General features: G+C 37.5%; 1 long non-coding RNA gene across 2 annotated transcripts in view; it reads right to left on the bottom strand.

The window, feature by feature from the left end:
- Positions 1-17,353, bottom strand: part of LOC130707476 (uncharacterized) — a 46,829-nt gene that overhangs the window by 16,154 nt on the left and 13,322 nt on the right. The window lies entirely within an intron of this gene.

Genomic DNA, 17,353 nt, shown 5'->3' with positions numbered 1-17,353 from the left:
AATAAAGGCTATGAAGCCATTTCAGAATCTTGCCAATAAAGCATTATTCTAGAAAGACTAATCTGTCTACAATGTGCAGGGTATTTTGGTCTAGGGAAAAGATTAAAGGCAAGAAAAACAAAGGCTTTTTGGAGTAAACAAGAAAGAAACAGAGCTTTGTGTTTTGTTTAGTTCAGACAGACCATAGACATTGCAAAGTGTAGTTATCTACAAGGGGAGAACTCAGGCCAGTTCAGTGGCCCCCTGCCGTTGAGACAACTCTATCCTGAACACACAGAATTTTATAGCCTAGTTGGTACAAAATTAACTGATACTAGTAACTGTAATCAGGTGCACAATAGGGTTAAAAGCCAAATAAGAGCATAAAATTTTCTTAAGTTGTGGATTCTGAAGAATAGTCTACTCCTTCCCCCTATGCTTCCATCCCTATCTGCCCAGAGTCCTCTTGAACAAGTTTTGAGACCTAATTGTTCTAGGTCCCACATTATCACAAGGTTTTAGCCTCTAAGGTCCCCCTTTCCTTTTAATATCCAAGTGGAATAACTACTCAAGTAACTGAAGCTAAGTATGCTCCCTAATGTTCCTCCGGATTTGGGGGAAGGGGAGTTGAGAATGAGGGGAAGTGAGGATGAGGATTGAAATGTCCTCAGTGTCATTTGTCAGCTCTTATTCTAAACTCCCCCCAGCTCCTCTCTGATCACCTCCGACTGCCTCCTCTGTATTCCTCCACACTGGGCACCTTTCTGTATTCCCAAAGCATAATAATATGACCTAACACTTAGGTAGTGCTTATACGCTGGTGCAGCGACCTGCAGTAAGTATTTTAGATGCATTATCTTATTTAATGAAAGCAGCCCCCTCTCTCCATTCTGCAAGGCACTAATAACTCAAGGCTGGTGGTACAACCAACGTTTACTGAAGGTTAGCAATCAATGGTGAGTATTTACAGCACAAAACAGGAAAAGAACTTAAAACTGAATATCAGATATCCCTGTTTTTAAAGTTCATTACCCATACCCCACGGAGGAACTGCTTATTAAACATCTTTCTTGCTCAGCTCTAGCCTGAGTAAATGGAACCAATCCCTCAAGTCCCCAAACCACTGTCTCACTGCCAAGGGAAAACTGAAAACTCTTCTTAAAAATCCCATCTTAAATGAGAATTAAGTTCTAAAGTTCAACACTCTTGAAAATCACTTAAATTGTCTATAAAATAAAGCAGACCACAGTGTCAGTCTTCTTTAATGAAAGTCGCTCTATGACCCTCAATTAATTTTTCAATTTCTTCATTGAGGATACCAACAGGAGTCATCACCACCAAAAATCCCGGCCACCTGAACAATGCCTTCCAGTGCATGGTCAATGTGGGGAAGTCATAAAAATGAGTCACACAGTTATTCCCCGAGTTTTACCAACATGAATTGACTGTTTCAGTCTTGACAGCATCTTTTATCTGCCTCACAGACCCACTGAGTGGAATGGCAGACCAAATAACTTGAATAGAAGTATAATGTCTCCATTGTACTTCACTTTATTATGCAAAGCAATTTTTAGCTCCACTCTATCACATCCTGTTATGGACCCACTGAAGTATCTTTCCAAACCGAAGAGAATTATATCTTAGATCTCCAGAAAAGAACTTACAAAAACTTACAATTTTTCTTTAGTGGTGTCAAAATTACAGATAATGTTTTTCAAAAGGCGTTAAAATCAAAATACATGCACTTTCCTCCTCAACACAGTCTAGGTCAACAGAAAAGAACAGGATAAAATCTATTCTCGGGCTTCCCTGGTGGCGCAGTGGTTGAGAATCTGCCTGCCAATGCAGGGGACACGGGTTTGAGCCCTGGTCTGGGAAGATCCCACATGCCGCGGAGCGACTGAGCCCGTGAGCCACAACTACTGAGCCTGCGCGTCTGGAGCCTGTGCTCCGCAACGGGAGAGGCCACGACAGTGAGAGGCCCGCGCACCGCGATGAAGAGTGGCCCCCACTCGTGGCAACTGGAGAAAGCCCTCGCACAGAAACGAAGACCCAACACAGCCAAAAATAAACAAATAAATAAATTAATTTAAAAAAAAATCTATTCTCCACCTGTCAAGAGCAGACCCCAGGGGTCAAGACTTTTCTCTCATCTCCCTCTTGCTCTCCTCCCCTCTCTTCTTTTCACTAATAGGCATAAAGTCCTGACAGCCTAGGCTAATCTGGTGGCAGTGGCACAGAAAGGGACATACCTCAGAGACTGGGACAGTCTCCAGTTATTTCTTCCTGTATTGAACTCTTTTGAACAAACCCCTATTGTACATCTCTTCTACTGCCTTTATCACCTGTGTGCTGCCTTTTAATGTTTTATATTTATTAGGTTTATCCTCCACATTAAAAAGCAACAGAGAACTGGCTTTCTCAGCATGTGGCCAAAATGCACCAAAAGCAATATGAATCAGTAAGTGTAAATCAACATGCAATTGAATATGACTAAAATTCACTCTGTATTCAAGACTTTCTTGAAGTCAACTCCTCTTTCCACCTCTGAGCCTCTGCAGTCTGGGAAGTCTTCTCTCTACTACTGCTTTTCTTTCTCTGTGCAACTCAGAGGTTACTGCTGTTAGAAATGCTGCAAGAATGTTTAATTCTCCCGATTTCCTATGCAGTACAAAATTTATCTCTTAATTTCACTCTCTTAATACACATCTAATAAGGGGATGACAACTGCAATGAAAAAAGAAATACTCAGTGCAAAGGATACAAGTGTTTGGTGACCAGACTGAATGCTGGGGCAAAGGAGAAAGAATCAACAATTTTGAACTACTGAACCTGCTTATGTTTATCCTGCAATCCTGCAAGTAGCCTATCAGAAACCTAATGCTTAAAAAAACACAAAAACAAAAACAAAAAACTTGCTATTTCTTTTGCTACCAAAATAACAGATAACAAGTTGTATACCAATATATTCTCTCCTGAGATTTTAAAATGATGAACTGAAAGAGTACCCAAGACATCAAGTTAAGGCTCAGTCTGGGAAAAGCTAAGAAAGCCTATGTGATTTGTCAAGAATAACATATAAAAGGCTCCAATCAAGATGATGGAGGTAAAAGACCTGTACTCAGAAAACTGTAAGACACATACACATAAGTTTGATGAAAGAAATCAAAGATGACACAAACAAATGGAGAGATATACCATGTTCTTGGACTGGAATAATCAATATTGTGAAAATGACCATACTAGCCACAGATTCAGTGCAATCCCTTATCAAATTACCAATGGCATTTTTTTTACAGAACTAGAACAAAAAAGCTTAAAATTTGTATGGAGACACAAAAGACCCCGAATAGCCAAAGCAATCTTGAGGGAAAAAAAACGGAGCTGGAGGAATCAGACTCCCTGACTTCAGACTATACTACAAAGCTACAGTAATCAAGACAATATGGTACTGGCACAAAAACAGAAGTATAGATCAATGCAACAGGATAGAAAGCCCAGAGATAAACCCATGCACCTATGGTCAACTAATCTATGACAAAGGAGGCAAGGATATACAATGGAGAAAAGACAGTCTCTTCAATAAGTGGTGCTGGGAAAACTGGACAGCTAGTTACATGTAAAAGAATGAAATTAGAACGCTCCCTAAAACCATACACAAAATAAGCTCAAAATGGATTAAAGACCTAAATGTAAGACCAGATACTATAAAATTCTTAGAGGAAAACACAGGAAGAACACTCTTTGACATAAATCACAGCAAGATCAATTTTGATCCACCTTCTAAAGTAATGGAAATAAAAACAAAAATAAACAAATGGGACCTAATGAAACAAAAGCTTTTGCAAAGCAAAGGAAACCACAAACAAGATGAAAAGACAACCCTCAGAATGGGAGAAAATATTTGCAACTGAAGCAACTGACAAAGGATTAATCTCCAAAATATACAAGCAGCTCATGCAGCTCAATATTAAAAAAAAAAAAAACCCAATCGAAAAATGGGCAGAAGACCTAAACAGACATTTCTCCAAAGAAGACATACAGATGGCCAAGAGGCATATGAAAAGCTGCTCAACATCACTAGTTATCAGAGAAATTCAAATCAAAACTACAATGAGGTATCACCTCACACCAGTTAGAATGGGCATCATCAGAAAATCTACAAACAAATGCTGGAGAGGGTGTGGAGAAAAGGGAACCCTCTTGCACTGTTGGTGGGAATGTAAATTGATACAGCCACTATGGAGAACAGTATGGACGTTCCTTAAAAAACTAAAAACAATTACCATATGACCCAGCAATTCCACTACTGGGCACATACCCAGAGAAAACCATAATTCAAAAAGACACATGCACCCCAATGTTCATTGCAGCACTATTTACAATAGCCAAGTCATGGAAACAACTTAAATGCCCATCAACAGACGAATGGATAAAAAAGATGTGGCACATATATACAATGGAATATTATTCAGCCATAAAAAGGAATGAAATTGGGTCATCTGTAGAGACATGGATGAATCTAGAGACTGTCATACAGAGTGAAGTAAGTCAGAAAGAAAAAAACAAATATCGTATATTAACGCATATATGTGGAATCTAGAAAAATGGTACAGATGAACCGGTTTGCAGGGCAGAAGTTGAGACATAGATGTAGAGAACAAACTTATGGACACCAAGGGGGGGAAGGCAGCGGGGTGGTGGTGGTGGTGGTGGGATGAATTGGGAGATTGGGATTGACATATATACATTATAATATGTATAAAATAGATAACTAATAAGAACCTGCTGTATAAAAATAAATAAATAAATAAAATTAAAAAAAAACATTTATGCTGTTCTCTCAAAAGAGAGAACATAGTATATGATTCCAATTTATATAAAACTCTAGGAACTGCAATTTTATCCATAGTGACAAAAAGCAGATAAATGAATTTCTGGCAGAGGGAGGTGGATTAAGAGTGAGAGGGAGGGAAAAAAAAAAGAAGGATGTGTGGAGCTCACTTCCTCCTGCAAGTACATCAATAATACATCTACATCTGAAACAATTCTCACAGAATACCTAGTGAACACTGGCAGAATTTATCAAATACCCCAAGTCACAAGAAAGATCTCCATGTAACCTGGTAGAATGAAAGAAAGAAAGAAAGAAAAAAAAAAAGAAATCAGGAAAGGACTTGCACTCCTGAGAGGGAGGTGTGAAAGAGGAAAGGTTCCTGCACCCTGGGAAGCCCCTTCACTGGCGGGGAGGTCAGCTGGACAGGAGGGAGTTTCAGAGGCCTGGAGGAGAGCGCAGCAGTCGGTTTGTGGCAGGCAGAACCTGCACAGATGATCTGGGCCCTTGCCCTATGCTCCCGAGCCTGAGACGTGTGTCCACTGGTGTGGGCAGGGCTGGGTGCTGAAACTCGGGCTTAAGAGCACAGACCTGAGGAGAGGACTGGACTTGGCCGTGTGGAGACAGCCTGAAGGGGCTGGAGCATGGTACAGGCCGCAACCATGGGTGTACGCGGAAGCCTGGGCCCACCATAGAAGCGAAGCACCTTTGTTAAGGAGTGTGGAAGGAAGGAAGGGGGCACCCATAAAAACCTCTTTCTCTCAGATGACTTGGCGCCACCTCTACGAGTTCTGGGAGTGCGCCAGCAGGTTGCCCACACACAGTAGCAGGGCAGAAATCTGAGTTGTGCAGATTTACGCCTCCACTGCCGGCGTTGTAAACTCAGAGCCTATGGGAAATCTGAGTGGAAGATAGAATAATGGAAATCACCCAATCAGAACAGCAGATAGAAAACCAGATTAAAAAAAAAAATGAAAGCAATATAAGAGCCTATGAGATAATATAAAGCTTGCCAATCTACACATAATAGGGATTCCAGTAAGAGAAGAAAGAGAAAAGGGGATCGAAAATGTGCTTGAAAAAATTATGGCTGAAAACTTCCCAAACCTGAAGAAGGAAAGAGACATCCAGGTACAGGAAACACAGAGGGTCCCAAACAAGATGAACCCAAACAGACCTATACCAAGACACAGTATAATCAAAATGGAAAAAGTTAAAGATAAGAAGAGTTTTAAAGGCAGCATGAGAAAAAGAGTTAATTACAAGGGAACCCCCATAAGACTATCAACTGATATCTCTACAGAAACACTGCAGGCCAGAAGAGAGTGGCAAAATATATTTAAAGTCCTGAAAGGGAAAAACTTGCAACCTAGAATACTCTACCCAGCAAGATTACCACTTAGAATAGAAGAAGAGATAAAGAAGTTCTCAGACAAGCAAAAACTAAAAGAATACAGCAATATTAAACCTATCCTAAAAGAAATATTTAAAGATCTTCTTTACATAGAAGAAAACCAAGAATCTATAGGAAAGAGAAAATCACAATTGTAAAGTAAATCACTTATTAAACCAGTATTCATATTAAAAAAAATCAAAAAGTTTTTGTGAAGTGATGATAACCACAGTGAACAGCAAAAGAATAAACACGAAGATACAAAAGAGGACATCAAAATCATAAAATGTGGAGGAAGACAGTAAGAAAATGTAGATTCTTTTTTCTTTAGAATGTATTTGAGCCTATTTGACTAACAGTCTAAAGCAAGTAGATATAAGAAGGGGTTAACATACTTGAAAACAGAGTAACCACAGATTCATAAAAGCCAAAAAGAGGGGCTTCCCTGGTGGTGCAGTGGTTGAGAATCTGCCTGCCAATGCAGGGGACATGGGTTCGAGCCCTGGTCTGGGAAGATCCCACATGCCGCGGAGCAACTAGGCCCGTGAGCCACAACTACTGAGCCTGCGCATCTGGAGCCTGTGCTCCACAACAAGAGAGGCTGCAATAGTGAGAGGCCCGCGCACCACGATGAAGAGTGGCCCCGCTTGCCGCAACTAGAGAAAGCCCTCGCACAGAACCGAAGACCCAACACAGCCAAAAATAAATAAATAAATAAATAAATAAATAAACTCCAATCTCTTTAAAAAAAGCCAAAAAGAAGAGAACACAAGCATAATACAAAAGAAAATCATCAAACCACAAAAGGAAAAACAAAAAGAAAAAGAAAGAAACAAGGAAGAAATACAAAATCAACTGGAAAACAAGGTCTAAAATGGCGATAAATATCTATCTATCAATAATTACCTTAAATGCCAATGAACTAAAGGCTCCAATCAAAAGATTGGACAGAAAAATAACAGCCTACAATATCCTGCCTACAAGAGGCTCAATTTAGGGCAAAGGACACACATCAATTGATAGTGAGGAGATGGAAAAAGATATTTCATGCAAATGGAAATGACAAGAAAGCAGGGGTCATAATACTCATATCAGACAAAATAGACTTTAAAACAAAGGCCATACAGAAAGATAAAAAAGGACACTATATAATAATAAAAGGATCAATAAATACAAGAGGATATTACACTCGTCAATATATATGCACCCAATATAGGAGCACCCAAATACATAAAACAAATACTAACCCACATAAAGGGAGAAATGATGGGAATATAATAATAGTAGGAGGACCTCCCTAGTGGTGCAGTGGTTAAGAATCCACCTGCCAGTGGAGGGGACACGGGTTCGAGCCCTGGTCTGGGAAGATCCCACATGCCGCGGAGCAACTAAGCCCGTGCACCACAACTATTGAGCCTGTGCTCTAGAGCCCACGAGCCACAACTACTGAGCCCAAGCGCCACAACTACTGAAGCCCGCGCACCTAGGGCCTGTGCTCTGCAACAAGAGAAGCCACCCAATGAGAAGCCCGTGAAGTGCAACGAAGAGTAGCCCCTGCTCGCCGCAACTAGAGAAAAGCCAGCGTGCAGCAACAAAGACCCAAGGCAGCCAAAAATAAAAATTAATTAATTAAAAAATAATAATAATAGTAGGAGACTTGCACACCCTACTCATATCAATGGACAGATCTTCTGAACAGAAAATCAATAAGCCAACAGAGATCCTAATTGATAGCATTGAACGGTTAGACTTAATATTTTCAGGACATTACATTCAATGTAATGGATGTAATTACAAATCCTTTTCAAGTACACATAGAATGGTCTCTGGGATTGACCACATATTAGGGCACAAAACAAGACTCAATAAATTTTAGAGTACAGAAATTATTTCAAGCATCTTTTCTGACCACAAAGGCATGAAACTAGAAATCAACCACAGAAAAAGAAACGAGAAAAAAATGATTACATGGAGACTAAACAACATGCTACTAAAAGAATCAATGGTCAACAATGAAATCAAAGAAGAAATTTAAAAATACCTTGAGACAAATGACAATGAAAACACAACTATACAAAATCTATGGGATGCAGCAAAAGCAGTTCTTAGAGGGAAGTTCACAATGATACAGGCCTTCTTCAAGGAATAAGAAATATCTCAAATAAGCAACCTAACCTACCACCTAAAAGAATTAGAAAAAGAAGAACAAACAAAACCTAAAGTCAGTAGAAGGAAGGAAATAAAAAAGATCAGAGGAAATAAATAATATAGAGCTTTTTAAAAATAGAGAAAAATCAATAAAACCAAGAGCTGGTTCTTTGAAAGGATATACAAAATTGATAAACCTCTGGCCAGGCTCACAAAGCAAAAAAAAAAAAAAAAAAAAAAAGACCCAAACAAACAAAATAAGAAATGAAAGAGAAGAAATCACAACTGATACCACAGAAATACAAAAAAAACGCTAAGAGAATACTATGAAAAATTATATGCCAACAAATTTGACAACTTATAAGAAAAGGCCAAGTTTCTAGAAACATACAGCCCACCAAAACTGAATCAAAAAGAGATAACTTGATAACTGATTACTAAAAGTGAAATAGAATCTGTAATTTTAAAAACTCCCTAAAAACAAAAGTCCAGGACCAGATGGCTTCACAGGTGAATTCTAACAAACAAAGAAACAAGAATTTATACTGATCTTTCTCAAACTCCTCCAAAATACTGAAGAGGAGGGAACACTCCCAAAGACATTCTGTGAAGCCACAATCAACCTGATACCAAAACCAGAAAAAGACACCATCAAAAAAAGAAAATAAAAGGACAATATCTTCGATGAATCTAGATGCAAAAATTCTCAACAAGATATTAGCAAACCGAATCCAACACTACATAAAAAGATCATATACCACGACCGAGCTGGATTCATCCCAAGTTCATGAGGATAGTTCAACACATGCAAATCAATCAGTGTGATACACCACATCATCATCAACAACAACAAAAAGACAAAACCCACATGGTCATCTCAATAGATGCAGAAAAAGCATTTGACAAACTTCAACATCCAGTCATGATAAAAACTCTCACTAAAGTGGGTACAGAGGGAACACATCTCAACAAAACAAAAGCTATTTATGACAAAGCCACAACTAATATAGTATTCAACGGTGAAAAGGTAAAAGCCTTCCTGCTAAAATCTGGAACAAGACAGGGATATATCTATCTATCTATCTATATATATAGGCATATATCTATATATGTATATATATCACAATGGAATACTCAGCCATAAAAAAGAATGAAAAAATGCCATTTGCAGCAACATGGATGCAACTAGAGATTATCATACTAAGTGAGGTAAGTCAGGAAGAGAAAGATAAATACCATATGATATCTCTTATATGTGGCATCTAAAATATGCCATAAATGAACATATCTATGAAACAGAAACAGACTCACAGATTTAGAAAACAGACTTGTAGTTGCCAAGGGGAGTGGGGGAGGGAAAGATTAGGAGTTTGGGATTAGCAGATGCAAACTATGATATATGGATAAACAACAAGGTCCTACTGTATAGTACAGGGAAATATATTCAATATCCTGTGATAAACCATAATGGAAAAAAATATGAAAAAGAACATATATGTATAACTGAATCACTTTGCTGTACAGAGTAATTAACACAAAATTATAAATCAACTATATTTCAATTAAAAAAAAAAGAAATCATCCACATGCAAAGCTAGTAGGAAGGTTAAAAGACAAAAGTAGTAAAATCGTCTATATCCACAAAAAGCAGTTACGGAAAACACAAAACAGTTAGATGTAAAATATGACATAAAAAAACGGTAATTGTGAGGGGAGGAGAGTACAAATGCAGGGTTGTTAAAAGGCATTTGAAATTAAGAGATAAGCACCTTAAAACAATCATATATATGTATATGTATGTGTGTATATATATAGCTATATAAAAACCTCATAATAAATAGAAACCAAAAAATCTAAAATAGATACACACAAACACACACACACATAAAATGAATCCAAATATAACACTAAAGATAGTCATCAAATCACAAGAGAAGAAAAAAAAGGAAAAAAGACCTACAGAAACAACCCCCAAATAATTAACAAAATGGCAATAAGAACATACATATCAATTACCTTAAATGTAAATGGACAAAATGCTCCAATCAAAAGACACAGACAGGCTGAATGAACACAAAAACAAGACCCATATACAGGGTGCCTACAAGAGACTCACTTCAGATCTAAAGACACACACAAAATGGCAGGGAGGGGATGGAAAAAGGTATTCCATGAAAAGGAAATCTAAAGATAGCTGGGGCAGCAATACTTATATCAGACAAAATAGATTTTAAAATAAAGCTGTTACAAGAGATAAAGAAGGACGCTACATAATGATCAAGGGATCAATCCAAAAAGAAGAAATAACAATTGTAATGATATAGACACCCAACATAGGAGCACATAAATACATAAAGCAAATAAAGGGAGAAATCGACAGTAACACAATAATAGTAGGGGACTTTAATATCCCACTTACATTAATGGACAGATATCCAGACAGAAAATCAATAAGGAAACACTGGCCTTAAATGACACATTAGACCAGATGTACTGAACTGATATTTATAGAGCATTCCACCTGAAAGCAGCAGAATACACATTCTTTTCAAGTGCACATGGAATATTCTCCAGGACAGATCACATGTTGGGTCACAAGACAAACCTTAAAAATTTAAGAAAACTGAAATAATATCAAGGACCTTTTCTGACCACAACACTATGAGAACAGAAATCAACTAACAGAAAAAATATGCAAAAAACACAAATATGTGAAGGCTAAACGATATGCTATTAAAACAACCAATGGATCACTTACAAAGTTAAAGAGGAAATCGAAAAATACCTAGAGACAAATGAAAACGAAAACATGATGATCCAAAACCTATGGGATGCAGCAAAAGCAGCTATAAGAGGGAAGTTTATAGTTTATACAAGCTTACCTCAGGAAACAAGAAACATATCAAATAAACAACCTAAACTTACACCTAAAGGAACTAGAGAAAGAAGAACAAAGCACAAAGTTAGTTGAAGGAAAGAAATCATAAAGATCAGAGCAGAAATAAATGAAATAGAGACAAAGAAAACAATAGAAAAGATCAATGAAATTAAAAGCTGGTTCTTTGAAAAGATAAACAAAATTGACAAATATTTAGCCAGACTCATCAAGAAAAAAAGGGAGAGGGCAATTGATAAAATCAGAAATGAAAAAGAAGTTACAACTGACACCACAGAAATACAAAGAATCATAAAAGACTACTAAGAATAAATACATGAAAATAATATGGACAACCTAGAAGAAATGGAAAAATTCTGAGAAACATACAATTTCGCAAGACTGAAACAGGAAGAAATAGAAAATATGAACTGACCAGTTACCAGTAATGCAACTAAATCAGTAATTTAAAAACTCCCAACAAACAAAAGCCCAAGACCAGATGGCTTCACAGGTGAATTCTACCAAACATTTAGAGAAGGGTTAACACCTATCTTTTGGAAACTATTTCAAAAAACTACAAAGGAAGGAACACTTCCAAACTCATTCTATGAGGCCAGCATCACCCTGATACCAAAACCAGACAAAGATATCACACACACACACAAATTTACAGGCCAATATCACTGATGAACATACATGTAAAAATCCTCAACAAAATATTAGGAAATCGAATCCAACAATACATTAAAAGGATCATACATTATGATCAAGTTGGATTTATTCCAGGAATGTAAGGATTTTTCAATATTCACAAATCAATCAATGTGATACACCACATTAAGAAAGTGAAGAATAAAAACTATATAATCAGCCAAATAGATGAAGAAAAAGCTATTGACAAAATTCAACATCCATTTATGATAAAAACTCTCTAGAAAGTGGGCATAGAGGGAACATACCTCAACATAATAAAGGCCATATGACAAACCCACAGTTAACATCATGTTCAATGGTGAAAACATGAATGCATTTTCTCTAAGATCAGGAATAAGACAAGGATGCCCACTCTTGCCACTTTTATTCAACACAGTATTGGAAGTCCTCACCATAGCAATCAGACAAGAAAAAGAAAAGGAATCCAAATTGGAAAGGAAGAAGCAAAACTGTCACTGTTTGCAGATGACATGATTACTATACATAGAAAATCCTAAAGACACCACCAGAAAACTAGTAGAGCTCATCAATAAATTGGGTAAAGTTGCTGGATACAAAATTAATATACAGAAATCTTTTGCATTTCTATACACTAACAATGAACTACCAGAGAGAGAAACAAAGGAAACAATCCCATTTACCATCACATCAAAAAGAATGAAATACCTAGGAATAAACCTACCTAAGGAGGTAAAAGACCTGTACTTGGAAAACTATAAGACACTGATGAAAGAAACTGAAGATGACACAAACAGATGGAAAGATATACCATGTTTTTGGACTGGAAGAATTAATATTGTTAAAATGACCATACTACCCAATAATCTACAGATTCAATGTGATCCCTATTAAAATACCAACTGCATTTTCCACAGAACTAGAATAATTTAAAAACCTGTATGGAAACACGAAAGACCCCAAAAGAGCCAAAACAATCTTGAGAAAGAACACAGCTGGAGGAATCAGGCTCCCTGACTTCAGACTATACTACAAAGCTACAGTAATCAAAACAGTATGGTACTGGCACAGAAACAGACACATAGATCAATGGAACAGAATAGAGAGCCCAGAAAAAAACCCATGCACTTATGGTCAATTAACTACGACAAAGAAGGTAAGAATATACAATGGAGAGAACACAGTCTCTTCAATAAGTGGTGCTGGGAAAACTGGACAGCTACATGTAAAAGAATGAAATTAGAATATTCTCTAACACTGTATACAGAAATAAACTCAAAATGGATTAAAGACCTAAATGTAAGACTGCACAGTATAAAACTCCTAGAGGAAAACATAGGCAGAACACTCTTTGACATAAATCACAGCAATATTTTTTTGGATCCATTTCCTACAGCAAAGGAAATAAAAGGAAAAAGAAAAATGGGACCCAATCAAACTTAAGAGCTTTTGCACAGGAAAGGAAACCACTGACAAAATGAAAAGACAACCTACTGAATGGGAGAAAATTTTTGCAAATGATATGATCGATAAGTGGTTAATATCCAAAATATATATACAGCTCATACAACTCAGCATCAAAACAACAACAAACCAAACAACCCAATTAAAAAATCTGCAGGACTGAATAGACATTTTTCCAAAGAAGACATGCAGATGGCCAACAGGCATATGAAAAGATACTCAACACTGATAATCATCAGGGAAACTCAAATCAAAACCACAATGAGGGACTTCCCTGGTTGCGTGGTGGTTAAGAATCTGCCTGCCAATGCAGGGGACACAGGTTCAAGCTCTGGTCCAGGAAGGTCCCACATGCCGCAGAGCAACTAAGCCCATGTGCCACAACTACTGAGCCTGTGCTCTAGAGCCTGTGCACCACAGCTACTGAAGCCCGCACGCCTAGAGCCCTGCTCCGCAACAAGAGAAGCTACCGCAATTAGAAGCCCGTGCACTGCAATGAAGAGTAGGCCCCGCTCACTGCAACTAGAGAAAGCCCATGTGCAGCAACAAAGACCCAACGCAGCTAAAAAATAAAAAATAAGTAAATAAATTTATATATTAAAAAAACCCACAATGAGACATCACCTCACACCTGTCAGGATGGTTACCACCAAAAAGTATACAAATAACAAATGCTGGCAAGGATGTGGAGAAAAGGGAACTTTTGCTCACTGTTGTTGGGAATGTTAATTCATGTAGCCACTGTGGAAAACAGTATTGGAGGTTTCTCAAGAACTAAAAATAGAACCACCACATGACCTAGCAATTCCATTCCTGTATATCTGAAAAAAATTAAAACACTAATTTGAAAAGATACATGCACCCCAATGTTCACAGCAGTATTACTTACAATTGTCAAGATATGGGGGCAAACTAAGTGTCCCCCAACAGATGAACAGATAAAGAAAACATGATATATATATATATGTAACGGAATACTACTCAGCCATAAAAAAGAAGGGAATTTTGCCATTTGCAACAACATGCATGGACTTGGAGGGTATTTTGCTAAGTGAAATAAGTCAGATAGAGAAAGACAAATACTGTATGATTTCACTTATATGTGTAATCTAAAAAATTAAACTAATGAAATAGCAAAAAAGAAACAGATTCACAGATATAGAGAACTAACTAGTGGTTGCTAGTGTGGAGGAAGGGCAATATAGGGGTAGGAGATTAAGAGATATAAACGATTATATAAAAAATAAGCTATAAGGATATATTGTACAACACAGGGAATATAGCCAATATTTTATAATAACTGTAAATGGAGTGTAACCTTTAAAAATTGTGAACCACTATATTGTACACCTGTAACTTACATAGTATTATACATCAACTATAATTCAATAAAAAAAGAACAAATATTGTATGATCTCACTTATATGAGGTACTTAGTGTAGTCAAAATCATAGAGACACAATGTAGAATGATGGTTGCCAGGGGCTGGGGTTAGAGGGGAATGGGAAATTATTTTTTAATGCACAAAGAGTTTCAGTTCTGCAAGATGAAGTGTTCTGGAGATAGATGGTGGTGACAGTTGCACAATATGAATACATTTAATATCACTGACCTGTACACTTAAAAATGGTTAAGATGGTAAATTTTGTTATGTGTATTTTGCCACAGTAAAAACCATTGAAAAAAAATCAGTTGACATCTTTAACCCCACCAAATACAATCCTATTTCTGTGCGCTAACAACAAAGCTTCTCAAAAAGTTGTCTATATTTGCTCTCACCATTTTGTTTTACTTATTTTCTTCTCAATTCACTCCAATTTATCTTCCATCTCCATCACTACACTATAATGGTTTTAAAATAAATAAATAAATAAATTTATTTTTGGCTGCGTTGGGTCTTCATTGCTGCGTGCGGATTTTCTCTACTTGCGGTGAGCGGGGTTACTCTTCATTGCGGTGAGCGGGCTTCTCACTGCGGTGGCTTTTCCTGTTGCAGAGCACGAGCTCTAGGCACGCAGGCTTCAGTAGTTGTGGCTCGCAGGCTCTAGAGCGCAGGCTCAGTCGTTGTGGTGGACGCGCTTAGTTGCTCCATGGCATGTGGGATCTTCCCAGACCAGGGCTCGAACCTGTGTCCCCTATGTTGGCAGATGGATTCTTAACCACTGCGCCACCAGGGAAGTCCCTATAATGGCTTTTGTCAATGTCCTTCAACTTGATAAATCCAAGATCTTTTCTATCATTATCTTATTTGCTTCTCAGCAGCATTGGACAGCAGTAACCACTCTTTCTGAAACACTCTCTTCCCTTGGTGCCTGTATCCACCCCTTATCCTTACTCCTATTCTCCTGGTTCATATGCTACATCATTTCTTGCACCTTCCCAGTCTTGTTTTTTGGCTGTTCCTCCTTGGCCCATTCTTTAAATATCAGCATGCTTCCCCTTCCTCCCCTTACACTCCTCCCATGATCTCATATATTCCATGGCTATAAATACCTACACATGCTAAGTGATTCACAAATCTTTATCTCCAGGTCAGCTTACTGAGTTCTAAACTCATATTCAACAGTTTATTATCATCTCCAGTTGAATGTTCAACAGATGTCTAAACCTAACCAAAACAGAACTTTTCTCACCCAAACATGTCTTTCCCTCAATTTTCCCCAACCTTAGTATAGGGCACCAACATCCTCCCACTTACTTAACAGAAACCTATGAGTTTTTTGTTTTTTGGCCGCGTCGTGCTTGCGGCATGCAGGATCTCAGCTCCCCAATCAGGGACTGAACTCGTGCCCCCTGCAGTGGAAGTGCAGCGTCTTAACTGCTGGATTGCCAGGGAAGTCCCAGAAACCTATGAGGTATTTTTGATAGTTCCTTTATCTAAATCTCATGTTCTACCCAAACCAAGCCTAACTGGATCTCTTTTCAAAACATAGGATGAATCTTTCCATCTCCACTCTTCTCACCTGAATTTCTACAATTACCTAACATGTTATATAATATTTACTTAGTTATCTCATCTATTGTCTGTCTCACCAGTCTTAGGAGCTTCATGAGTGAAGGGAATTTTGTCTGTTTTGTTCTGTGCTGTACCCTCCTAGCCCAGAATAGGACTTGATGTCCCATAAGTATCTGCTGAATGAATGGAAGAAAAGTCTAGCGGGAATCAGACAAGTAAAAAGTAATTATAATACTTTTTTAAAAAAGGAGAAACTATGTACAAAATTTAGAAAAGACAGTATTTCCAGGCCTTAGAATTAGGCACAGCTTAATCTTTCCCTTTGTATGAAAGAAAAGTAAGTACCAGAATAAAGAACACTGGGGAAATGTTTGTTTAGTTTTCCCTTTAAAATGTATGTTGAAACAAAATACACAAGTAATTATATCAAATATTATTACTTTCCAAATGATTAAAAAAATATAGAGAAATAATGATAGGGGAAATGATGGAAGAAATTAAAGGTTTCAAGAGCTGATTTCTCCAGAAAGGAAGAAAGGATAAAGATATGTGAAGAAAAACATTATAAGTGTGTAGTATGAAGAAAGATACAGAAACAAATTTTAAAAGGCGAAGAACTTTTTCTGGAGGAATGAGAAAGGAGGTTGGTCTCAACTTTATAGGACAGCTACGTGGGATCGTTATAAAGTCAAAGAAACAGGAGGGACAGCGTATAGCATGGGTAACTTGTGACTATCAATTAATACTTAACAGGTGGAAATCCTAAGACTCATCAACTCCATTTCTTAGAATCCACCCTACAAAGATAGTAACAAAAGCATATAAAGGGGCACTCACAAGGATATTGTTGCAACAATGTTTAAAATAGCAAAAAAGGAAAGAGTCTAACTGCACTTTCAAGAGAACAGTTAAATAAATTATTGTATACTCATACTATGAAATTCCATGCAGCCACTAAAAACACCTGAGTTAGCTTAAAATTTACTAGCCTGGAAAGAGATCTGTGATAGACTGGGTCTATGAAAAAAG

This window comes from Balaenoptera acutorostrata, chromosome 3 (genome assembly GCF_949987535.1).
Source record: "Balaenoptera acutorostrata chromosome 3, mBalAcu1.1, whole genome shotgun sequence".
NCBI classification, from domain to species: Eukaryota; Metazoa; Chordata; class Mammalia; order Artiodactyla; family Balaenopteridae; genus Balaenoptera; species Balaenoptera acutorostrata.
The sequence above is the reverse complement of the archived record's forward strand: the minus strand, read 5'-3'. Positions and strand labels throughout refer to the sequence as shown.